Source organism: Oreochromis aureus, linkage group 20 (assembly GCF_013358895.1).
Source record: "Oreochromis aureus strain Israel breed Guangdong linkage group 20, ZZ_aureus, whole genome shotgun sequence".
Classification (NCBI taxonomy): domain Eukaryota; kingdom Metazoa; phylum Chordata; class Actinopteri; order Cichliformes; family Cichlidae; genus Oreochromis; species Oreochromis aureus.
The window spans coordinates 22,578,707-22,605,527 of record NC_052961.1 but is presented as its reverse complement, the minus strand read 5'-3'; the positions used below and the strand labels follow the sequence as shown (position 1 = coordinate 22,605,527).

At 44.4% G+C, this 26,821-nt stretch overlaps 1 protein-coding gene across 4 annotated transcripts in view; it reads right to left on the bottom strand.

Annotated features, from left to right (window-relative positions):
• The window catches only part of casz1 (castor zinc finger 1), a 74,628-nt gene that overhangs the window by 33,579 nt on the left and 14,228 nt on the right, over window positions 1-26,821 (bottom strand). The gene's annotated exons all lie outside the window — the stretch shown is intronic.

Below are 26,821 nucleotides of genomic sequence, written 5' to 3'. Positions count from 1 at the left end.
GTTATTAAGCGAGATTAGATTCAGCGACTGTCCCGTTTTCTCTTTCCTAAAAGAAAAACGGCGCGCATAAAACGCCGTCTCTGTATCTTGCACATCTTTACTTCAGAAGAAATTATGCATCTAAATGAGTCTCAGCGTTTTATTTTTCTCCCCTGTGTGGCCTCTCTGAACAATAGCACATGATAGTATGTGCTTTGAGGCAGGAATGGGTGGCATTATTTCAACCCAAGTGGGGCTATCTTTATAACATGTCCTGTGATGAGGCAGGAACAGCTGCATGTGGCATTCCATATCCAGAGCTACCTTTTTAGGGCAGAAACTGCACTCTGTTACCTTTCGCGTTATTTCCAGAGCAAGCAAAAGTTCATTCACCCAGCAGCAATTTCTGGACAGTTTGCAAGGACTTTTAAATAAAAAAAAAAAAGTCTGAGGTGGCAGTGACTAAAGAGCATTTATGATATATATATAAAAAAAGAGGGTGGTACAATAACAGGGATTGTGCTGCGTGTTGCAGCTCAGCGAAAAACAGTTAAAGACCGAACCACATCAGAGATCTTTCTTCTTGCGTGATGGCGTATTGAATCTTAACTCAGCCACACTGTTGTTAAGATAATGCACAATATTGACTTACGGATACACCGTTTCAGTGGAGAAAAATGCGCGATATCAGAGGTAACAAAGTTCTATCTTAAAGACTCGATTCACTTTCTGTATCAGTGAGTACGAGCCTCTTCATTTTCCCTCAGCCATAAAGCCAAGCACAATCATGTGTGAGCCATTGCCTGCATTATGTAAATCACATCGGTGCAACATAAAATCCTGTTTTCATTTTCTTTTGCAAAGCTGTGGAATCATTAGAGGATATGCAATTTGAGGGAGTTTACAGATCACCCCCGTCGCCAGACAATGCACCCCCGCGCTACCCACACATGCTTTCTCAGTTACAGTATTTACATTGCGGGCTTCCTCTCTGAAACAATGACTTCAGGAATTATGTAGTTTTGAGGGGCCCGTATATCACAGGCACATTACTCTACAATTTAGTGTCAGACAATTGCAGGCGGGGGGTGAAAGGGTCACCTTTAAGAAGACAGCAACTTTGAGAAGGTGGGGGGGGGGATCAGCTGGAAAAACTATTAGGAAGTGGAAGACATAAATTTTAAAGTTTTTCTTTCTTTTTTTTCAGAAATACTCTCCAAAGGAAGATTGAGGTCATTTGGGTGTTGCTGTGGAGGTCATTTTTTCTATTTACTGTGTTCAGTATTTCATGCTTTAACTACCGATTTCCTTTGTATTGCCATTTCGAGCTCCTTGTAGGAAATGACCCCTACACAGTTGTTTCTTTCCATTAGCGCCTATTTATGTATGATTTTGTGTTAACAATAAGGAGAATGACTGGCGCACCGAGTGCTACTGATTCAGTATCTAAGCGGGCCATTAAACTGAATTATCAGACATCTTAAGCACATATTCAGTGTTTTCTTTTAAAGGTAGGGCGTGATTTAAAACAAATTAAATATTCAGAGTTTCCCTCCGAGGAAGAACATGGTGCGATTCAGTGCTTTATGGAAGTAGTCTGAACTATTATTTGTGCTGTGGGTTTTTTTTGTGTGTCCACAGCAGCTTTTTTTTTTTTTTTGCTATTGCTTACAATAAGGATCACTATGGTAACGCTAAGCTGTTTACCTCAAGTCGTTTGTGTGCATGATGCCGTACAATGAGATAAAATCTGTGGGGACTTACATGAAAGAATAACTTTTCCCTCTGGGACCAACTCCCCCCAACCTCCCTGAGAGTCCAGTAAGCGTTCTGCCTTATTAATGAATATCAGAAAGAAAAACAACACTGTCACATGCACTGGACATTATTTACAGTCTGTTTTAGCCTGGCGTGCTAATTGTCAAGGAAGGAGACACCTCAGTAAGCACTGGGAGTTGGGGGAAAAAATAGGCAGGTCTGAATTCGAACACAACAGCTGAAACTAATTTTTCCCAACTGCTTATGTTAGCGGTGACATTATTTTTACTGGAAACAGTGCAGGACCGCAAAGGAGCGCCATGCAGTGTCTGTATAAGGCCAAAACCTGAGGAAAAAGTCAAGAAGCTATTTTGAATACATTTCGACAAGGTCAGGTTCTTTTTCATCTTCAGTCAAAAATAAGCGCAGTGGTGCATAAGCGCAAGTTCTGCTGGGTCCTGCTTCTTCTCAGAGGTGGATGACACAGCTTGTGTTAGAGTCTAGCCCTCCGCGCTGACAGAATAACTCCTCCTCTGCTCCGAGCCCCACAGGTCTTGTTGGTTTTTTGATGCAGAGTGTCTGTTTGTGTGCCAGAATGATATCATGCCCAATCAAGTGGTGTTTCAAATCCTAATAACGCTGTTGGAAGTGCATTATTTGTGTGAACGTGCACAGACTGTAATCAAGGCTGCTACGGGTAAAAGGGTGTGGGAGTTAACAATGGTCGTGACTGCGCGGGGTCACGGCTTTACCTCTTTGTGACACAAAAAAGGAAAGAGTGGGCAGCTTTCGTTCCAAAATACGTGTATAGTCATATTACAGAGGATGTAAAGCCACAAGTGTAGCATATAGAGAATTGAATAACTCGACTTTATTGTTAATTCAGAAAGCAGCTAACCCCTCCGCCCCCCCATAAACAGCCCAGCTCCCCGCAGCGTTTCAGTTTGTATGGAGCAGGCACACAGGAGGGGTCTGTATATAAGAGAGGTAGATATTACCTGTTTAAACTGAAGCTTATCTCTTCAACTAATCAAACACAGATACAGGGCCTGTTGTAGATTCCTGCTGAGTTTCAACATGACTGACACAGGGACAACCCCCCCCCCCCACCCCTCCGCAATATCTCAAGTTAATTAATACAAACAGGGTCTGGGAGATGTCTATTCAACTCAGGATTATTTTACAATATGCAACAGAGAGGTGCATTAGCTCTTCAAAAAAAAAGAAAGAAAAAAAAGGAAAAAGTCTAGTTATAACTTCATGAACCTATGGCAGATTAATCGACAAGGCTGCAGCTCCCAGGGTGTAGCTCAGTGAACCTTTCATGTCTCTGGCTCTCAAGGGAGATGTATGCGCGAGTGTGCGTGCATGTGTGTTTCAGGGAAATCACTGAGCCACACACAAACACGCGCAGACAGTCTTGAAAATTACCATGTTTTTATTTTTGTAAATTTACGGCTTGCAGGAAGAGAATGTTTTCCTCTTCTACTCTCTTCCCCCTCCAACCCCCTCCCACCCACCCACCTCCACCCAGCCCCGCTGTATGGTAGGGAGGCTGCGGCAGCCGCAAGGAAGTCAAGCGGAAAGTCACTGATGGACAACTACGCCATTGCACCCAGACCCCAGCATCTGGCCCCTCTCTCATTTTTATTACAGAAGAATAACAATAAGCAGGTCGCCGACCCCGCCGTGAGATTTTGCCACAGTTTTCTAACAGTCGGTGCAGCCGATGCTGAGAAATTTCCATTTTTCCACATGCATATTTAATTGAGTTTTGTCCCAGTGGTGCGGAAATGATTTGTTTTTTGCTCTCTGTTCACTTGACTCCTCTTCGGAGTCGCTAACCCTGATTAAGACGTTCCCGTTAATTTCCCAGCGCACACCTTTTTTTGTGCATTAATGGTTCTGATCGTCTAATTAAAACTTCTCAGCTCGGCTGCTGATCACCGCTCGTTGTGCCTCTGACCTGAAGTTTTAATTGCCGCATCAGAAGCGATAATAATAATTTTGAGGTTCTGATGATTAAAAACAATGCCATTGCCAACTAGTTGATAGATGGGGGTTTGGGGTGGGCACATCTGAGGAGTTTATGCAGAGTAGAGATTTACAAAAGGGGCTGTAAAGGAGGCTTTATATTACCAAGGAGCAAGCAGGGTGGGTGTGGGGGCTACTGCAGGTTATGTGAAGGGGGGTGGCAGAGCATATGGAAATCTCCCAGCCCTTCTGTCCCTCAGAGTCTTCCTAAGGAAACAGGTTTGGCTGGGACTGAGACTTAGCATTCCCCACCTCAAATCTAAATCTGCCACTGCCTGATCCACTTTGGAGCTCTCCTTACTTGGCAGGTTTGCCAGGTTGGGGACGAGAGAGAGGGAGAGAAAAAAAACACACACACAGAGAGTGCAAGTGAACGACCGATGAAGGCACATAAAAGATGACGACAGTCCAATACCTTCTGCTTATTTTCATAAAAAGATAATAGCGCGGTAGGCACGATACAAAAGGCACATTGTTCATAAAGTGACTGAAAGGAAAAAAGGAACCTGTGGTGAACGTTGTCTCTGTCATAAAACATGATACTGATGAGATATATATGATATGTAGATTACTGTCAAAACAGGAGAAGTGAGTTGCTTGTGATCTTTTTTGAAACAGTACTTTCACACTGTACTATTCAGATCACACAAACTGCAGTAATGATAGGAAATGATTCAGGCACGAAGAGAGAGGCTGCACACGGGAAACTGCCACCAGCACCAATGTGTCACATTTTGTTCTTTTTATAAACCACTGGATTTCTATTGGATTTTTTTTTTTAGGTTTAGTACAAGATCAATGTTTTTGCTGCCAAAGCTACTGTACACGCAAGCCAGCAGACACATTCATACAGTGCAAAGACACACTGACATGAAGTCAGGAGGTAGCTTTCTTCTTCTCCACCCTGCCTCCCCCTGTCCCTCTCTCTCACAGATCTATTTTATTATTAATCAGTTGGTTGCACATCTGCCTGCTTGTTTTTTTTTTTGCTTTTTTTTTTTTTTTTATCAATAAAGCACTTATTGCTTTTAGTCTAGAATTTGACCTTGCACATTGTCTGCTGTCTTTCTGAGGCTGCTGACCTTGAAGGACCTGTTTGGACTATTTCACTTCAGTTCAGTCCACAGGCTGTTAACACAAGCCCTCAGCCAAGTGCCACGCTCCCGTCACACCGCCGTAAAACACAAACAAGACACTGCAGGACAAAGGCGGACACAAACGGCCCCAGTCACACACTCGCCAAATGCACGGGACAATGGCTGAGGAAAACAATGTATATTACGAGCGTAGACGGAGGACGAAAGACTCTGAACTTGAGGGCAATCAGGCAGGAAAGTTGAGATCTAAGGACAAATACGCCCTCCAGCTTCATCACAAACAGGGTAATTATGGGATTTTCCAGAATAGAGGACAAGCAAGCTAAAATGGTCTAAGGGAGAGAAAAAAAAACTATCTGACATGAGTGACAAGAGTCATTCTGACAGCTACGTACCAAAACAGCCAACTTTTATTCAGTTTGCTGCTTAGGGTAATTCATGGGACACACGGCCAACTTGTTAAAATTGTACATCAAATCTGGACTCACAGCTGGCACCAGATGATGACTTAATTTGCAAGTGTGTTGCAGGAGGCAAAAAAAAAAGAGAAATAAATAAATAATAAAAAAGATGGGCTTTAAAAAATACACAATTGCACATGGCCCCGTGCTTCCACAGACTGAAACAAGGGAAATTTATTCTTGAAGCTTTGTTTTGGAGCTCGTGTTCAGCTTCAAGACACCGGGAGTGCAATTTGATAAGCCAACCGCCATGGTAAATGAGCAGACGACCCCTGTGTCCCTCCCTCACGGTTGCTGTTCTTGGTGAGGGAGCAAGGCAGTGTGGGTAGTACAGTGCAGAAGGGGCTCAGCGGTGCACCTCTCGAGGGCCCTTGAGCTAATATCTGTACAGATTAACTGCTTCAGTTGTATTTTGGTCACGGGGATCTCTCTTTGCCTTTGTGGCTTGTTGGGAGGGAGCAGGGGAGATGTGTGCCGAGCGTGTGTATTACGCTCACGCAGTGTTAGTTGCGCTCGTTCTTCAGCAGTGAAGTAAACGATCTGCTCGCCTAAGAGGTCAGCCGCCCCTGGACTGACGCGTGTCACTCCACATTATTATCTTTGGGGCGGTATTTCATTTACCAGAATCCAAAAGTACGCCGCTAAGTAAGTCTTCGACACCCTCTAACAATCACCTACCACCCTCCGTTTCTCCACAGGACACACACGCAGGCGCGCGCACACACCCAGTGTCAATCCTCCGGGGTAAACTCAGCACACGCTGCTCCATTAGTTATCAATTAATTCTGGAAATCTCCACCTGGCATGCACACGCCGACGAAGCCAGCGCATGTACGTAGCACCAGTCTCGACAGGAAGTCGAGGAGAGCGTGCCTTATTTGACTACGAGTGTGGGTGAGAGAGTGTGTTTGTGTGTCCATGCGGGTGGCACTTTTGTCCATGAGGTTAACCTTGATATGAGGCCCTGTCAGGCCAGATAATGTCAATCAATGACAAGCCCTCACAGATAACCCCTAATGTGAAGCCTAAAAAGCAAAGCTGTTTAGATCTTTAGACATGCCCCCTTTCACCAGCATATGAATTGCATTACAAGGAAATGAGCTGTGGCATTTCTTTAATAAGACTCTTAAGACATTTTGACAGCATATAAGGCTCTGTGCCGTTAAAAAAAAATTAAATAAGGCCCCTGCTGACAAAGCCTCCTCACACACGGCAGCGTTCTGATGGGCAGACCCAAGTTCCTGTTAAGTGGAGGAAAGGAAAAGACAAGGGGGTGGGGGGTGAGAAGGGTGGACCTTTCCCTCTTCTTTCTTTTTTTTCCCCCGGCTCTCAGGGACTTCTTAATTGATTTCCAAGGTTATGTTTCAAATTTGTTTTTCAGCTACGGAGGCCTTGCGAATGAGAGCACGAGTCAATGTTTTTCATCAATTCCCCTAAATTCGGCCCGTTTCACACCGCTCGCCTCAGATCCTGCCGTACCCCACTCTCGTCCCACCTCCTTCCCTCTTCCACCCCCTTTTTGCCCTTTTTTTCTCCTCTCCTTGAAAAAGAAAGAAGGTGACATTAACCCAAGAAAAAAAAAAAAAAAACAGCAACAAAAAAAAAAAAAATAGAAAAGAAAGACGTATTTCCAGACAGGATGCCTGCGCTGACAACATCGATCCCCGGCTACCATTAAAACATTTGCTCTGCCTGACAGAGTTTTGTCTTTTGGACTTTCTACGCAGCAGAATGAATCACAGGTGCCTGTTAAAATGTCATCGTGGGCAGCTTTTGCAGCCGGTCTAAAAAACAACAATTCTGCCTTTTTATACTATAAGTTTTTACCACTTTTCACAGTTTTGCATTTCAAATAATTGTAGGAAGCACAATTGCATTTTGATCAAAATACACTGTTTCTCAGTTTAAGGGAGGAAGTGATAAGAACGAATCTTCCTGCTTGCAGGAATTTGCATTTTTGTTGTTTTTTTTTTTTTTTTATCCCATGTGACTGCGAATCTCCTGCCACAACTGCTATGCTCTACTTTTCTGACAAGCTGCATAGATGTGACTACAGGGTTTTGTGATCATACAAGACATTTCAAAGCGTTTATTTGTACCGTGTGTGGTTGGGAAAGTGTGGTTCGGTGCACAAGCCACTGTAAACATACTGTATATGTTAAGTAAAACTGTTGTAACCAATATTAAGTGTGTGCTGGTGTGCTGCATGCCTGTTTGCAGGTTTGTAAACAGCAGGGCATTGCGCTCTGAGCCCTCCTCCTGCTCCTGTATGTGTCGTGGCTGCAGGTCACATCATTTGCACTGAGATGCCACACAGTCCAAAAAAACAGAAAATGCACAGTGACATTTCAACGAGCTGAGGAAAAACTGATCCACGGTGGGTTTAATAAATACTCCACTGTGTCAGTAGTGACAGCAGGGGAAAAACAGCGTGGTTTACTGAAAAAAGTTCAACACGAACTGGAGGCAGAAATAAATGTGGCAGTTTTCACTTAAAACAGGAACATTTGTGTTTCTGGGAGTTTGGTGGAGGGAGGAATGTGCTGTGACTGAATTTGAAGGTGTGATAAAACAACACTCACAATAAGGGGAAAAAATAAAAATGAAAGAAGCAAAGCTGCTTTACAGGAAAAAAGAATGCTGTCTATTTTGGGTCTCAGTATACAAAAGGAAGTGCTGCTAAGTTGACTCAAACAAATAAATTTGCTTTTGATAAAACCACAGCAACTACTTTTGCATTCTACACCAAACCCACTTTGTTTCCTGCGTCTTTATCTTCATGACTTGCCACATTTGTGAGAAGCCACTCAGTAAATTGTCAAGCACAAACAAGCGAAGGCTTTAAAATGGTGCAGTGTTGATGGCTTAAAGTGTAATTTTATTTGAAAAGTGACAGTTTAAAGGAAGCCAACACGGAGCGGTTGCCTATTTGCGCTGCAACCAGCTGCCCGCTTTACATTTCTGCAACATTAATATTCCTCTTATTATTATTTTAAAGTGAAAACGGATACTCTGTTGAAGTGCAAATCTGATGAATTACAGGAGCAGATTGCTGCTATTAATTATTAAAACCTATTTTATAAATATTCAGGTCTGTCATGCATCTAATAATGAACGCTTTAGAGGAGGTTACTTCCTGCGCGCATCCTAATGTGTCAGAAATATCGCTTTTAATCACACTCGTGTCAGCGAGTGTGCCGGGTTTGAACCTGCCGAAAAAATCTAACAAATCAAGGAAACTCAGATGGCCAACTACTGTGCTCATCACAGCTTTTCCGTTCCTGCTGTTTCGCACGATCCAGGTTTGTCTCCTGCCCCGTCTAAAGACGGAGTGAAAACCTCCCAGCTCTCTGCTGCATTCTTACTGTGGTAATTTGAATGGAGAATAATGCATCGGCAGCACTCTACCTTCTGGACACACCTAGTCCCAGTGCTACTGCTGCCATATGCCGTGTTGATACATATTCATAACACTTTCTCGCGTGTGTGAGCGATGAGGCTTAAATGAGTGTATCACAACTTCAAATGGGAAGGAGGGGGAAAAGGGAAACAAGGAAATGGGGGAAGAGTTGTCCAACTTTCTTTGTGCCCGGCTTTCTCTGTTTCTTAATCCTTTCCCTGCAAAGAAAAAGTTCAGGCGTTCGGGTGCTGGGAGGCTACCCCGGCGCTTTTTGCGAGGATACACGAGAAGCTGCGGAGTTCCGGGATCGGCTTCCAGAAGCTGCGCGAGGCGGCGACTGTCAGTGGTTGGATAATCTGTCAGGTGGGCCGGATGGCCTCGCTGGTAGGATGAGAGTCAACAGCGCTGTAGCACGACCTCCATACACCCCAGCAGTGTCTACATATGCTGCATAGGGCATACACGCAACCTGATAGGCGCACACACAGACACACTGTGGAGCGCTCTAAGATTAACACTGTCAGAGCTACAATGATACCCCTTCATTATCTGCACACGGGGCCTCCTTCATGCGCTTGCTTGCCTCACTGTCCTCTCCACTGCTTCTCTGTGGAGGTAGTAATTACTAAAGCTAACATTTCTTTCTCTCTGCGCCTCCACCTACCCTACACTTCCCCATCATTTCTTTCTCTTTATGCAGCGCACTCAAGTGCCTTGCCAGCTTTTTGCCAACTGATGACACAGCTGAAGGTACGCCACTGTTGATGGCAGTACCAGTGTGACTCCCCGCATGTATGTGTGAGCGCCGTATTATGAGATTATGCCCAGCTGATGTGCAATAAAGGCGCAGTGTGCTACCCCAGATTCAGATCAGTCAGCTGGGGCAAACGCTCATTGTGGTACAGCAACGGAGAAATTGCTTGATGTACCACTGCAGTATCTGTTGTACTATACATTGTTGGTGTAACAGGCTGGGATCAGAGAGATGTTCCCTCTTTCATGGCATTTTTCATTACCAACAATGCTCTCGCTCTATAGCTTTCTTCTTCCTCTCCCACTGGAACTATGGCTTTATCAAAGGTGATAGCTTGCTCAGGCACATTTTCTCAAACGTCTTCTTCAGCCAGCCATTTCCCAAGCTGCTCTCGGGTAAACGTCACTCATAAAAACTGGGGAAGATTTGATGGTGAGATCAAAAAGGGAGGAAGGACAGCGAGGAGAACGAGGAGACGGAGGGAAATAGGAATGATATCCTCCTCCCCTGCCTGACACCAGCGACTGCTGAGGGTAATTCCTCCAAGCAGGGCCTCTGTTTTCAGAGGCAAATACAACAAAACGCGGGGCGCTGCCACGAGACATCAAAATGGGCGATTTTGACTTCAGAGGGTCTTCAGATGCTTGAGGAGTTGTCAGTGTCGAGCCAGTGGGACTGAACAGAGAGAACAGAAGGTACCAGCAGGCTGTTAACAACCAATACGGGAACCACGCCAGAAAGATCGTCTCCTCCCAAAATGCCAGTCGGCACCAGATCACTAAAGGCTTCCACCATACTGTAATATCCCACCTGAGCACTTTCATCTGTTCAAAGTTAAATGGCTTAAAAGTTTATCAGCTGCTCTATGCCAGCTTTGTATGTGATGGGAGCTGTTTGCTTGTTTGCCTGCTTGGTTATCTGTTTATCACCAAGATTACCCCAAACCTACATAAAACCTGGAGGATAGGAGGAGTATCTTCAAGCAGTGTGGCCTTTGATAACTTTTTTTTTTATTAGTGGCGGCAGCTCTTCTAGCTGCACCACTAGGATAAGATAAGTTCGACATGTAGGTGCCTTAAAGGCAGAAAGACATTTTTTTAAGACTGAAGCTTCAACAGGTGCCCCGAGATAATTTATCAGGAATTTTATGCTCTTTGCTTCGCAGAGAGAGATTTTCATCAGCCAATCAAAATACTTGTTTTGTTCTTCGGAGACCTGAGCTGTGTTGTGACACGCTGAGAGGGATGTCCGCGTTTTCCCCTGCGTTGTTCCCGCTCATTCTTGGAGCATTAGGCTGACTCTAAATAGCCTGGAGGAGATTAGGGTAGCTCATATTCAAATGCACTTTTCTTCTAAAACCCCACTCCACGAGTGGGCCAAGGAGATCAGTGCAGGAGCCTGGTGAGATGGTAGTCAGAGACGATTGTGTCACGTATAAATCAGCACAGAGGAGGAAAAGAGACAGAGAGGAAGAGTAAGAGGGAGAAAGGCTGAGGTAAAAGACAAACAAGTGTTGGCTCTGCTATATGAGTTTAGTTAGCTAGAGAGTTAGTGCGTGAGTTATGGCTAGCGAAGGGCTGAGGGACGCTGTATTTATGAGGGGACTGAGTGAGTGTTAAATCCCTGGTAAGAAATAAAGTCGTCCCTGAGCGAACGGGGGAAACATTTCACTCAGTCTAAGAGGTGCCTTGAAAAAAAATGAAAGCCATCCCTCTTTCAGGGGAAGCACTAGTCTACATTCACTAAAATTGCTTTATTCCTTAAAAATGCCATAGATCACATCCAAGTGGACAGAACCTCATATTTGAATAGAGAAGAGGATTCTGTGTGTGTGTGCATAACATCAACCAAGTTCAGGAGCCAAGGAAAGGGAAAGAATCTGATTCTTCTAAAATTGCATGCGGATTTTGTGAGGGATCTTTGGCTAAGAGAAGCTGCCAAAACACACAGTGCACTTGTTGCAGTGCAAGGGTTCATCCAAGAAAAGTTTTCCATTCTGGTTTACCCAGGAAAAAAGTAGGACTTTTTTTTTCAGTTTGATTATTTGATATATCTCAATCTATTCTACCAAACTAGCTAAGCCGTATATTTTTTATCTCACAGACAAACTTGTCGTGTTCTGAGGAGTCAGACTTGAAAAGCCTGAAACAAAGGAAGGGGCCTGGCCAACGGAAAAGGAAAAGCTTAACAGTGCACTTTGTGCACATCCAAGTCTAACTCAGACCTCGCTCCAAACCCCTGCAGTAGTAATAACAATTATTACTTAAAAAGGCAATATTTTTGCATTAACTTAAAAGGCTATATCTTTTTCTTCCTCTCCAGCCTGTGCGGCCTCACTTACCCTAAGTATCTTCATAAATCACCAGTTACTGTTAACATGTACTCCACAATTCAGTCATCAATCTCCTACCAGGTCAGAGTGAAAACAGAGGGGGAAATGTCTGCTTAGTAAAATGTCTCTCTCGTGAATGCTGCTACCACCACCCACTACTCAAAGACATATATGTGTGCTCCCACACACACACAAGCACACGCACACATCAGTTGAATAACAAACACTACAACCAAAGCAAGCCCTATGGGACATGGGAGCAGAGCGGTTGCCAGATCGCTACGGTAAAGCAAGCCAAATTCAATTCTGACCTCACCTTTCACTCTGCTGCTTCCATTTGTTATAAAAACAAATAAACAGCAAGTGTGAAGTTGGAGTCGGCCAACTTCTGCCTCGACAAGAAATATCAGGCCCGGGCTCAAGCGGTGTGCTGCTTGGGAGACAGACGCCCACAGGGCCACATGTAAATCTGTGTTTATGTTCACAGACACAGTATTTATTTAACCAAAAGAAGAAAATCTAATTGTACACAAGGAGGATTATTGCTCTCAGAACCGTGTCTCCACAAGGGAAAAAAAGGACTCTTTAGCCTTTCTTCAACAGACACTGTTTACATCAGCAGAGTGGAAAATCCCTCCGATGACAAACCGCTCCATCACAACATCTGTATCTAAACAGCCAAATCAATCTCGACCAACACCGCAAATTACCTCACAACAGATCTGAAAGAGGCGCACTTGACTTCAGAGGAGAGGGATTTACGTGCTTTTCAAACAATTTCTAATTTTAGTCAGGTTTATTTACACATAAATATCAATGTATAAAGTCTAACAATATTTCCCTCTAAAGCAAGTAAAGACCACACAAATGTAAGCATTAAAAACAATATAATGTAAAGCCCTTAAAAGTGTATATTATTTAATTCAATTATTATTTTAATTTAAACAAACTTTCCACCATTGATGCTCATAGTGCTTTAAGGCCTGGTACGAAAAGTCAGAGACAAAACTTTTGACCGAGCAAAAATGCCATTAAGACGAATTTACATACACGACTGACATTTAGCGCACTATGGGTGCAAATGCGCACAAATATACATGGAAACGAAAATCTTTTTTTTTTTTTTTTTCCAGAAAATGAACAGTACACCTGCTATTTCCTCAGTCTCTCACACAGACGTGCACACACTTTGACACCACCCACTACATCACTACACATGCGTGCCTGACTCATGCCAACTGCAAATAGTAGCAAACCCGTTCATCTCGAGGTAGCACTCAACTCCTGTGTGTGAGTGTGTGTGTGTGTGTGGGGAGGGGGGAGTGGAAGAGACAGAGAGAGAGAGAGAGAGAGAGAGAGAGAGAGAGAGAGAGAGGAGGGAGGAAGAGAGAGAGAGAGAGAGAGAGAGAGAAAGGTATGTGTGAGTCTTACCTGGCAGCAAACCGCCCTCTGCGCTCTGTCTCACCTCTCCCTCCTGCCCTGGAAGAATTCTCTCCACAAAGCAAGGCATTTTCTCCACAACTGCTCTCTGCCAAGGCTCTGCTCTCTCTCTCTCCCTCTCCCCCTCTGTCTCTCTCCCTCCCTCTCTCCTTCACACTCCTTTCCTCTTTCCCACTCTGTCCTCCTCTCTTGCTGTCTATCTCTCCTCCCTCCTTACCCTCCCCCTCTCTCCTCACAGATGTCGAGGCTGTGCGAGTTTACCCACTTTACCAGTAGGGGTCCTTCAGCGCCCTTCTCCACCCCGTAGCCACATGGGGGAAGAAAACACACACACACACACAGGCCCCAGGAAGAGAGAGCCACTTAACGGGCGCCCTCCTGTCACTGCTATGAGAGCCCTCTGCAGAGCAGCATGGCTGCACGAGCCTCGTGCACGTGTTTGTGCGTCTGTGTGTGCGAGTGCGTGTGTGAGAGACAGACAGGTATGAAGTGGGTGGCGTGCACCGGGAGCTGGCCCTTGGCCCTTTCCAGCCCTGTTGAGCTAGGCTCGGCCCTGGCTCCTGAAGTGTAGTACAGTAGAAGCGCACTCCCTCACACACACAGACACGCAAACACACTCATGGGCATATGAGCGCACAGATTGACTTACAGTGGGTCCCTCGGAGCCAGCAGCCAGTGAGGGAGCGAGACAGCGAGAGATTGTGGGCACGCACAAGCACACACACTTTCACTGGTACGCTACGCAGACACACACAGAACAACTGCTGCTGTTTGCTACGGCTGCTGTTGACAGTGATAACATGCGCTCTGTGCCCTATGTGCGTGTCGCAGCGCACATGCACACATAAACACACACATTCAACACACAGCAGATGGCTATTGGCTCTCATATTTCAGGTCTCTATTCCATCTTTTTTTTTTTTTATTTTAAAAAAAGAAAACAGTCTTCATTGACACTGGCATGTTAGATTTGAAGGCTCTTAGCTAGTGTACAGTGGGGAATTTCTAGTTTCTCTCCGACTTGTGGGGCACTTTTCACATCGCAATATCAATACTGGAGAATATTAGCTGTCCTGTTGAAGAATGTCAGATCTCCGTTTGCCTTTGAATAAGGGCAGAATCCCCCTGGGTGAAAACGCGAAGATCTAACTATAACTACGAGTTTAAATAAGCTTTTAATTATCTTTTGTGCACGACAACATGTTAACAACTCAATTAAAAGTGAATATTATCCTAAAACAAATATAAAATTGCCGCCTTAAAGTACACAGAAGAGTCGATTCAAATGTTGTTCGCTTATTAAGTCATAATTGACACAAAGTGAAAGAAGATTAACAATGGATGGAACTTGATCCCAGAATTTTATCAAATATTGCCCAACTTTTATGACAGTTAATATTGTACAACAGCCCTGATCTTGATCAGGATCTTTAGCAGTTAAAATATCAGAACAGTAATTATCAGGTCGAGGTGAGTAGGTTTTTCCATTTATTGCTACCTGGAACAGGATAAGGGTACCTGCACCCAAGACGCGATATCCCGGACCTGCCGCAGGTATAATTTGAACAGAGGGTGGATCACCTTTATTTGAGTCAAACAAAGCCTTCTAATGACACAAAAATAGTCACGACTTGACAGACAAGCCTCCAACGCCCAATCAGACTTCCTTCAAAACGTTGACAAAGGGCAATAAAGAAAATAGGATGTTAAAAGAGCAGGACACGGATGTTGAATAAAGCCACCAGAAAGTGTACATACTTAAAGTCGTGATAAGCTAATGAGGGAAACAGAGCTGTGCTTTTGGTTTACTCTTATCACTGTTTGCATCAGTCGCAAATCTCCCTTGACAGCAAGACTGAAATCAAATACAGTTTTTTAGGCACATGAAGGAAAGTCATTTGTATTTACAGGAAATAAGAACGATGCGCTCAATCATTATTCCCTTGTTGTGCTAACTAGAACACAGCCCCTGTATTAAATGTTGGAGGAGCAGCACAAGGACAAGTAAAACATACCTTAAATAGACTACAAATGAAGTCACTTAACACCCACTCGTTCCCTCGCCACCCCTTGCTCTGTCTGTCTTCAACAGAAAAAAAGCCTGTGTTTGACTATCTCCCTCTCTGGTTCATAGTTTCTTTTGCTTTTTAAACAGCCACTTCGCCTGTCACAGCACAGGAACGGGCGCATTCCCCTTAAATGGCTCCTTTTGACAACTGATCTGTAAATACAGCCGGATCTGCAACTTCCCCCTTTCTCTCGCTGCTTCACTTTCTCCCTTCTCCTCTTTGCTCTCTCTCTCCCTCTGCCCAAACTCCTGCCAGATCCACACACACACACACACACACATACATACACACACACACACACACACACACACATACACACACACACACACATACATACGCATACACAGACATGAAGGTCTCCCTATGACCCCCTCCCCACTGCCCCAAACACACACACACACACACACCTAAACACAACCACACATACACACACACACACACACACACACACACACACACACACACACACACATTTACCCCCACGTCCCCCTCCCAACTTCCCCAACTCCATTCCCCCTGCCTCTATAAAAACACAAATATGCCATAACTCAGGCAGCGCTGCCACATAGCCTCCATCTTGCCCTGTACCGGGGAGGGGGGGAGGCCTCTCAGGAAGGTCACCAACAAATGGTTTTCCGATTCACTGCCCCTGAAATAATTTTGTGTATTAAAACCTGAATCTGCACTTTCTGGCCTGAAAGCTTTTCTAATTATTCCGGCGTCCTTGGGACAGACACAGATCCTTCACACGCCGGGGGAAACAAGCTATAGAGCAACCACTACAGCCACAAACACTCCACCACCACCACCACCCTCCCACCCTCTCTCTATCCCTCCATCTCCCCACCTCCTCTGCTCTGCTCTCCTCTCCTCTTTACAGCCACCCCCCTCCCCAATCTGTTTTCAAAGCGTGTCTGTCCTTTATTAAATTGTTTTCTTTTCCACATTATCAGTTGCCATGGAGACCTCATCTCTCGGATTATTTGAATTTCATTATATCTATTGATTTGGGAGCATTTCATCTTTTTTATTGTTTTTCTGTCAATTTTCGAAACGAATAACCATCTAATTTGCGTCAGCGCTGATTACGTTCGTCCCTCAATAGAGGTCGGCAGCTGCGCCGGGGAAACAAATCAATGGAAAAACATCATAAAACTCGAAAGTACAATCAACCAGGATATGGGTGACATTCCGTGGTTGCTGAAACGAAGTCATCAAAAAATATATACTTTTTTTCCCTGCGCCTCTGCATGTGAGGGGGTGCAGTGAGGAGGACACATATGTGTCTGGGCAGATATATTACTATATTTCAGCCGATAATATACTATGGTAAATTTCCATACTGATAACAGCCCCTCCCTGCCCAACCAAAACAAAAAAAATGCTTACTGTATCTAAATAATTTATGCAATTTTAGCATTTCTATATAAATTTTTTAATAAGCTGCTTGGAGCAAAGTGGCCATTAACAAAACACACAGCTGTCCAATGGGCTAAGCCCAGCAGATCAATTGCACTTTTTTATGACATGATAAAATGCTTTTAAAGCAATTTACACAAATATGGAAAAAATGACTTCATGGGCTTCATTTATTCATAAGGACGTGTATTAGAGGGAAAAAAAATCTTACAAAAGCCAGACAGGAGAGATGGTCCCGGTCCTAACTGGAACGGACTTGCTGCCCTCTCCGCAAGGACATAAAGTTTCATTACTGATGCACGCAGTCAAAGGCAATTTAGCAAACACAGTGTGCAAAAGAAAACATCAGCATATTGCAAGTGTTCCTGTATTAGGCAGACCTTGCATGTTGTTTTCCAATTTTTATTCATTTTTATGGGGGCAGGGTTGCATGGGGGTGGAGGTGATGGATTTTTTTTTTTTTTTTGAAAACTCCACCTGCCCGGTGTCACCGTGACCCAAAGCCAAGGGGAAGTAGCCACAGTCTGGCCCCACGAAACCAAGCGTAGACCACGCACCAGACAATGGGGCCTTGCAGCAGGACAAATGAGTACACACAACTTCAGCTGTACAGTGGCATACAGAGCATGTTATGCACACTCATTATGTGAGAAAACAGGCCCACAAATATTCAGTGGATCTGATCATTTAGCATCTTAGTGCTGGCACACACACACACACACACACACATTTGGCACAGGAGTATGGATGGGGAGGGCATTTGGAGGCTAATCTTGTTTCAAAGCATCCTCTTCATGTGCCGACAATGTGCCTGAGCTTCTCCACGAAATACTGCTGCTGAAGGCCTCATGTTTGCAACACATGTCAACATTTGACAAAGCATTACTTTTCCTCCCAACAATATTCTCCTGCTCATGCCTCTGAAATGAGGGCGCTAACAAATTAGCTTTTTATGTTTATTTGTGTGTGGGTGTATCGTGGGGGGGTAGTTTTGGAGGGGGGGGCAGATCTCATTTTCTAAGGCACCAGTTCTCAACTGGAAAGAGGGAGGGAGAGAGGGAAAGTGAGGGAGACAAAGGGAGAGAAAAGAAAGAAAAGGCTGAATGTTTTGGAGTCACGATTCTTCTCCTGATTGCCCTAGCTGTCTCAGTTCTGCAAAACATGACCCTCCCCTCCCTCAGCCACGACAGAAACACGGGCGACTGGATAAACACTATTTTATGCAGTGACTAGATGAATCGCCAGACAGTAATTACAGTCTTCCTCTCGCCCCAACAAAACTCTACTGTACAGGCTCTTTCTCTTACACCGAACTGCAGTAGCACGTACTACAAAACTGCAGGTGTGTGACATGTTTGTCAGTGCCTCACCCAACTAGATAAATATAAATATTAGACCCTGTAACAACAATGAAACGGTCTGTGCCGCTTTCAGTGATGTGTTAATAATCTGTGGCTGAAAGAGGACTTGTGTGGATGGACGATGTTATCATGTGCAGTCAAACGTTGTCGGAGCTGGCTTTGTAGAGAAAGTTTGGTGATTTTTTTTTCTGCTACCCTTGCAGTTTAGGCTTTTCTCTCGTCGATGTAACAAAAATAACACGCTTGTGTTCGTAACTAAACATTCCCACACAGCGGCCGGTAGTCTGCTGGGTCTCTGACTGCATGCGGCACAACATACCCACCGCACACAGCTTGGGCCTAACCAAATTTTTGAAAAGGGATCTGAACTTGACGTGCGGACAAAGTCCGTTAGCAAAGGGATTAATTTTGTTCATTCGGTGTTGGCACTTATTGACATTTCAAAAGATCACTCCTACATCAGCTACAAACTGTCGGTGAGAGCAGTGAAACACACTCAGACGCTCCTCTTACTCGATACTCATTCATCCGGTCAGACCGTGCCCCAAAAGTGGTGCAGTAAACCATGTTGTCAATGTCCGAGCTCTAAAAAGCACAATTACAGAGGACCTCGACTGAATAATTTAAAAAGCATAATTACTGACCTCTATCCAAATTCCTCTGAAAGGTACATTAAGATATAGAAAAGCACTGGAGGTGGAAGTGAAACTGAGGGGAAGAGAGAGTGTGTGTCTCTCCAGGCCTCCCTAATGCACTCTCCTGCTGTACTCTAACTTCCTGTGGACCCCTAATGTGCCCGCTGCTTGCTGGCCTGATGAAGACTACAGTTAATGAGGCCCTTGTTTCTGAAATGAAGTATCTCAGAAACCATCAACATGCATTACTATCAACCCCCCCCCGCCCCCTTTGGCCCAAACACACCAACATCACCACCCCAGACCTCTCCTTGCTCCGTACCTTTTAGTGCCACCTCGGGGTCCGATGGTTGAAAAATAAAACAACAGCTGCTTTTCAGGTGTGTGTGTGTGAGTGTGTGACTGTGTGGATGGGTGGGCCCGTTTGGTGGGCTACTATTGACCTGGGCAGCCATGACCGCTAGGGTCACCAGCTCTCAGTTGATTTGGCTGAATGTATGAGGCTATGAGTGATCCTGGATTTGAATGAAGCGTCACAAGCATTTGTGCTGCTGCACGCGTGTGTGTGTCTGTGCGTGTATGAGCACTTCGGGGGGCGTGGGGGGTGAGGCGGATGTTGAGAGCTGGTAGTGGGCTTGGGGGAGGATCCAGAGAGATGAGGCCTTTTTAATTAAAAGAAAATATTTGTGTTTGCATACTATCGCTGTTGGAACCTGGAACAATTCAGAGAATTCTGGCTGTTAAATGGCTTGCTCTTTAAAGTGATTTGGGGTATTTCAAATCCTCTTTGCATACATGCATTTTTAAAATTTCAATTATGTTATGCATTTTTTTCCCAGAGAACTTGTATATTTTTCTATTTTATCAACTTTTTTCCTGCTATAGACCTTTTTTAAAAATTCGGAAGCATTAAAAGAAGAAATTCATTTAACGATGGGCTTATTTATCAATATTAGAGTGCTGCTGTCTCTGCTGTATTTCTAATAGGAAGGATAGAGGGCACTGAAATAATTAGGCGACTTCTGCAACATCCTGAATGCCAAGGACAGGTGGATTAAAGTATTAAAACAATCGCATTTCAGTCTTGAAATAGTCCTGTGCACGACTCAGCACCATGCGCATCCGTTCAAGTTCAGCTGCCAGCTCCATATCGCCACAGGAGAGGGTTAGGGAAAAAAAAACCCCCAATCCCATTAGCTAGCGTACATCTCAGCAGACCTGCTGGAAACGTGAGCAAATCTCAGCGATGATTATCCGTCAGAGCTCTCAAATGATAATACATAATCGAACGCTACAGGGTTTTTTCCCTCTCTGTAATCGCGCAGCTAATTTGTGTTTCCCCTTTTAGGTTAGAATCTGGTCCTTTCCAAATAAAAAATAACAGACAAGATCAGCACAGCTGCCTCTGCATCTCAGGATACGTTAAAACTACTGTCCTCCAGTTAGAGGGTAGAGCAGGGAGTTTCCTACATTAGGTGAAGAAAATGATTTAAGTGAAAGTTAAAACACAAGACCACATTCGAGTCTACTTAGAGTGCAAAATTAATAAGGAAAGTGCTTTGTAGTGCTGTTTCACTCCTACATTGGGGTGAGCGATCCTCAATTTAATCAGGGGTGTTTAACTTAACTCTCTGCCTTCATAATAAGTATGACAGTACTGACAAAATTCAAAATTATTTCTCTGTAAAAATTTCAAAAAACATCAAAGAGTCCAAATTTGTAGCGAACGCTAAACCAATAGATTTATTTTATCTGTAAAAAATGTATAAATTGCTTTTAAAATGTAATTACTAGAAAGTAAATGATACATTTTTTGTATTTCTTTGTAATTATATTTAACCTGAACACAAGCACTTAAAATATCCCTTTTTAAGCAACTGGCAATATGTAAGGTGAGCCTTTGATAAAATCTAAGCCTCTTAGCTCACCTCCTACCATCTGTGGCTCTAATATACAGCTTGCGAATGAGAAAGAAAGCTGTAAGTGTCATCTAGTCTGTGACTTAGAGTAACAAAGTCAACCTGCTTTCACAGCCATGCTGTGGAGGTGGAATGAACCTTCTGTGGCAGAAAACAAACAGGAAGCAGAAAGAGGAGTGGGGACAGAGTGAGCGAAAACTCTGCCCTTCAGTCTCTGCCCGGTAAAGGCACTCTTAACCAGGTCTGACAGCTAACAGCTCCTTGGCAATTTGGGTCAGTTAAAGGAAAAGAAGCTCAAGTTTTGTTGGGGCTTTGGCTTCATAGATGTTCAGGAGCTGCTGCCCACTGCAGCATCAAAGGGGATTATAGGGACAGGGCCATCTGCCATCGGTGCCAGAATAAGCGCGAGCCCTTTTATGTCTCCGTCTATGTTTGTGTGCCTGTGTGTGTTTGTGAAAGAAAGACAGAGAATCCCTCATGTCTATGTACTTTAACTTAAAGGGCAGTGCAGAGGTGTGCAGCCCTCAGACTAAAGGTTTGCATCTCACTGCTCAAGTTTTACCCTTTGAATCAGTGTTAGGACTCAGAGCAGGTTCTTCACTGTGCACACTTAAAGTACAGGGATGAATCCACATCCATCACGGCTCACTGAAAACAGATCTAATGGTGAACGGTCTCTCTTTTGTCACTCAGGCACAAAAACACAACTTGTTTTTTTGTTGTGGGTTTATTGGAACACACTGCCACCCTTGTTTCCCCCCTCACCTCTCTAATTTGTTTTGGGTCTTGTTCCCGGCCTCCGCCTGGGAATGTTTTCTGCTCAATAGTCTGCTACCTTTTAGCTGAGCCGCCCAGTGCTTGACCTACTGCCGACACTTATTTTCAGCACTCTAATTGTCGTTTAATCACATATCAACCTGTCATTTAAAGACCCCTTTTTTCAAGGGGGGATATTTGCATATATTGTAAAACTAATTCCAATCGAAAGCTCCAGTGACTGTGAAAGTCTCTCTCTTTTACTTTCACACCCGTCTAGACACAGTTAAGCACAGGAGAGCGTAAGACGCACACACACAGCGCAGTCTGCTGCATCTCACCTTAACAGACAAAAACACACATAGGCAAACGCCATACCTGATATTCTCAATTCAGGTGGTTTTATCACATTTGTTAACAGTGTGTGGTGACACGTAACGTGTTAGAATAGGGACAGCGACAGGAGTGATTCGGAGCGCACGTACTCATGTGAGCCAAAGCGAAGGTGACAGTGAATGTATAGTGTTATAGAGGAATCAATTAGAGTTAATAATGTATCACTCCTCCAAATGTTGCATTCATTTGTTCACACTTAGATAAAGCTACTGCAAAATAGGTTGTGCCGGGTTTGCCTGGCAGACTACGCTACATTTACATTATCACTCTTATACATCGAAGAGCCATGTTCCACTTGAGTGGTGGCGGTAGAGTGGAGGGGTGTGTGTGTGTGTGTGTGTGTGTGAGAGAGAGAGAATCGTGTTTTTCAGGCCCAAGGAATGCCAGTCCTCAAGAGATCACCCCCTCTAATTACAGAGTGGGAGAAAGACAGCTCTTTGTTCTACCTTTTATTACATTAATTGATAAAACAGAGCTAGGGTGGAGCCATCTTATGGGGGGAGGAGGAGCAAATGGGGCTGGGATGAACTGGGGGGGGGAGTTCGTTGGGCAGATGAAGGTGGATGAGAGGCTTTTGGTACTGAGGTCATATTTTCAGAGGGCTCCTAATCCCGTTAGGGTCCTCTATGGTGGCGCTCTGTCCTGGCACTGCTTTCCCACAGGAGGGCTGGAAGCAGGGGAAGCCTGTGGTGTGGTGGGTGACAGTCCCAGCAGTGTTCACTGGGCCCAGACCTTAATTAACCATCTCTTCAGGGGGTACTGAGGGCCACAGTGAGAACCTATGTCACAAACACCAGCACCTTAAAGAGGAAGTGGCATCTCATCCACTGTGGAATTACTGGAAACTCTGCAGTCCTGTAATATGGACCCCATGCAGGTCAAAGCCATAGAAATGTCGCAGAACATTAGCGGGGCTATTTTATGACTGGTTATTAGCCTAACACAAACTACACAGTTGGTTGATATTTTTAATATCACAGCTATTCAATTATACCCCTAATATTAAAAAAAGACCACAGTCTGAAACACCAAAGGAAAAATATTCTGAAATCAGGAGCGACTCAAAACATGATTTAGATATTATTACTTTTCGAAACTAACCAATCAATAAGTTCCATTTCTATTTGTGCGGGATTGGTCAATCTTATTTGTCAGCGGTTAAGTAGCTGTAACAGGCTTTGTCATGGCTGTAATCTGCTTCTGCTTGTTTAGGCTACCTGCACACAACACAGGCTGAGAAGCGCTGGTGCAGTGGCCAAATGGAGTCGGAATATGTTACAGAGGCAATTAAACATTTTGGTGTGTGTGCACGCACACAACAGTGTCAGAGGTGCTAAGCTGGGCCAAACATGCCTCATTGAAATGTCCATCTTAAAGCCACCCAAGTTTCTCATCTCCCCCCGCCCGCCCTCCGACAACCAAGATGCTTCAAGACTGTCAAAAGCATTTTCCACAAAGCTGAGGAGAGGCCAAGGAAAAAAAAAAAAGACCTGCCACTGTCACATGCATGCCTGCGCGTGCACACGCACTCGCGAGGCTGTCAGGTAAATTAGATCTGAAAGCTGACAATTTCTGACCATATTTCCTTGATTATTTCAAACAAATGCACACCAGCCGCTCTAAGGAGATTAAAGTGACATAAAAGTCCCGAGTGGGAGGAGGGAGGGCAGAGAATCCAGGTCACCCCCATTTGTCCCCCTGCCTGACAGCAGCTATATCGCTATCCAATCCAATAAAAGTCCCCCCCTCCTTTTGCTTTAATTAATTTTACAGCTAGCTTGCTTAATTACTTTCAATCAAAATCCTCTTGCCATCACAAAATTAGAAATGGTTCAACTCCATTAGTCTAAATTCTTCATTTACATACACAAAGACTGTCAGCTCTTGCTAAGCAAACGGCCTCCTGCTTGATGAGATTGTTTTTTTCCACACACTCTATCACTCTCTCAGTTACACACACGCATGCGACTGTGGTGTTAATTTTTTTGAAAGGAGAAAAGTAGCATTAAATTATTTGAGCCCCCTACTTAAGACATTCCCTGCCTAATCAGGGTTCAGGTAAGCTGTCTTACACATCATCCGAGGTTCTTCTACAACTGGCGAAACTCCGTGTCAAAAGGAAACTGTTTGACCTCGCACGAGCGCGGGAAAGCGGAGGAAAATATACGCTTCACGTAAGGGATAAGCTGAATTATTAAGGCAGCGTCCATGTAAATGAGGCTAAGTGGTCCCCAATAAATCTGCGTCCTTTGTGGCAGGGTGTCACTAGACTCTGACCAGACTCTGGACACTGGTGACACAGTCGGCTGCTGTGAGCAAAGCAACTGGATTTTTCGCCAGGATGAGGGCCCGTGCCCTGCCTTGCTTCAACTTGGCACACAGGCATCCTCTCCATCACACACACACTGCCTAAGGCCTGCACATCATCAAGAATTAAGGACATGCAGATAGGGTTTGTGCATTGACCAAAGTGAAAACCCAGACACACAAGCACACCACCACGTGTGCGTGCACACACATACACACACGCACACGCTACTACTGCCATAATTAGGTCCTGAGATGAGGACATTAAACTGGTGTAATGCACTCACTGCTGCAGTACACTACCACAAAATATATCGACACTGAACCTAGATGCTCATCAGCGACACTTTCCTATTGCTTTTTCCCCCCTCTGTTCGCGTGCATGCTACTGACCGTGCCCTGTGAAAAACCACACAATACAACAGTGTTTGATCTGCTGTGCTCATATTATCTCACGAATGGTTTTCTTTTACAAAGGTAGAGATGTGCGGGGGGGTGGAGAACACCTTGAAGTGAAAGAGGTGATGAGGAGTGTGGAAACACTGTTCAGAACTTAAAAGAATTCCCAACGAGTAACCATGGGCTGGAGCAAGTCAAAAGAAGAGAAGAAGAAGGGGTGTCATCCATAATGGCCCCGCAGACTGACTACAATGCAGGTCTGACCTGGCCTCTTTACTCTGTGTCTGCAACCACCGGTTTTCCCTTGCCCTCTTTTACCAGTACCCATTAACACTGTTAATTATCCAAATCCATCATTCTTGGGGTAAATGAAGACTGCCTCTTTAATTCAATTTAATAGGATCATTTTCCAACTCACATTCACTTTAGCCCCAGCTGCCCGCCTACTAGTCCCCCACTGTGTCTCCCCCCCCAGTGTATCTGTGACTCCTTTGGCTGCATCTTCTATGGTCTGGCTCTCTACCATTGGTGGGAGGGGAGGGTGATGGGGGCTAAGGCTTGCTGGCAGTGATGGGCCGACGCGCTGTTGATCTCCCATGTCTTGTCTTGGCTCGGCTGGTGGCAAGCAGCAGTTCTGGGCTTCCAGTCTGCTGTGCACACTTCCTGCCTGCCGCACGCAAACACCGACACATACACACACACAGGCTCAAAGTACCATCCATGTTCACCGGGGCTTAGCTAATCCTGTCACATCAGGCTAGGTTGGCTGAGTTGAGGCCTTTCTTCCACCCCGCCTCAACACACACACACACACACACACACACACACACACACACACACACACACACACACACACACACACGACCACCACCTCCATGCACCTCCCTGCTTTGCCACCACTTCTTCACTGACTCCTGTTACTCACTTTCTCTCTCTCTCTCTTTTACCTTTGTTTCATTTAACAAGGTCACACTTGGCCGACTATGGCATGCAAGTGATGAGACGGGACAGCTGACGAATCTCTGTGTGTTCCTGTGTGATCTTATGTCTAATGACATCACCATATATTTTTATATTTCCATTTTTTTTAAACAGCAAAAGTACTGTGGTTTCTTTGCAAACAGACTGCATGCAACTTGCACTGCCGTGCAATCTAATCGGTTTTTAAGAGGCCATCTAATGATGGCTGTTACAGTAAGAGACAGGTATGCATGTCACCTGTTGTGATGGCACGCCACCAGAATTTGTTTATAAAATATACAGGTCTCATTTTGTCTTCTCTTTCCTGTTGTGTGTATAGTGTGTGTAGTGGTATCTGTATCAAAACATATTTTCCATGCAATTACAGCCATATCATAAGTGACTTCAGGCTGCGTATTGCATGGCTTCTCCAATTTTCCTAACTGAGAACTGTCTGAAGCTTTTTTTTAACATCCATTAGAGTTTAAATAAAATAATACATCAAATACAGAAAATAAAGTACACGATTCCAAAGAAACACCGAGCGCACGTTACCGCGCCACAAAGGCCGTCCTTTGAATTCTCTGAAGAATTTGTTAAATATTAGCTCCTCTTATCCCATTATTCAGCGTGCGGGTAAATTTGCCCCCATTTCCACAGTACACCCCCCCATTATCCCCCGAGACTAAACCCACACATACACATGCACACAGTGCTCCCTTTACAAGTTTCCCAGACAGAGACAGACTCTGGGAGAGTTTCAAATGATTTTAGCCATGATTTAATTTGGTTTGTTAAAGGGTGATGTCAGCACAATGGGAGACGAGCCTCTAAATCCACTACATTCACCCAAAATGCGCAGATGAGATAATCACTGGTGACGTCTACGAAAACACTTATTATATTTGCCCATCGCCTGGCTGAAGCTGTTAAAACTCATCAGCGTTATTCCCATTTTTTTTTCTCTGGGAAAGAGAAAATAGCTCAACTTATAGTCGAAACTGTCACCCCCTTTTAAAGAGACAGCGGCGACACTGTTGTGGCTGCGGACAGAGTTTAGAAAAGACAGGACGGGCCCATCAGAGATCCATTCAATATTCAATTTGTTTGCACCCAATACTAATTACATAAAACATGCACCACTTTTTCCTTTTTTCTTTTCTGCTTCTACAGAGAACAACAATTTCAAGGAAGCTCCAAGTGCGTGGCTACATGTATGCATTGCTTGTTAGTAATATGTAACAGTACCACGCTAGAAACTGCATGAATGAGTACTGCTGCTCCCTTAACTTGTCCACACATCTCGTAATGGCTTAGGGCTGGCAAGGTAGCGGAGGAGATAAGA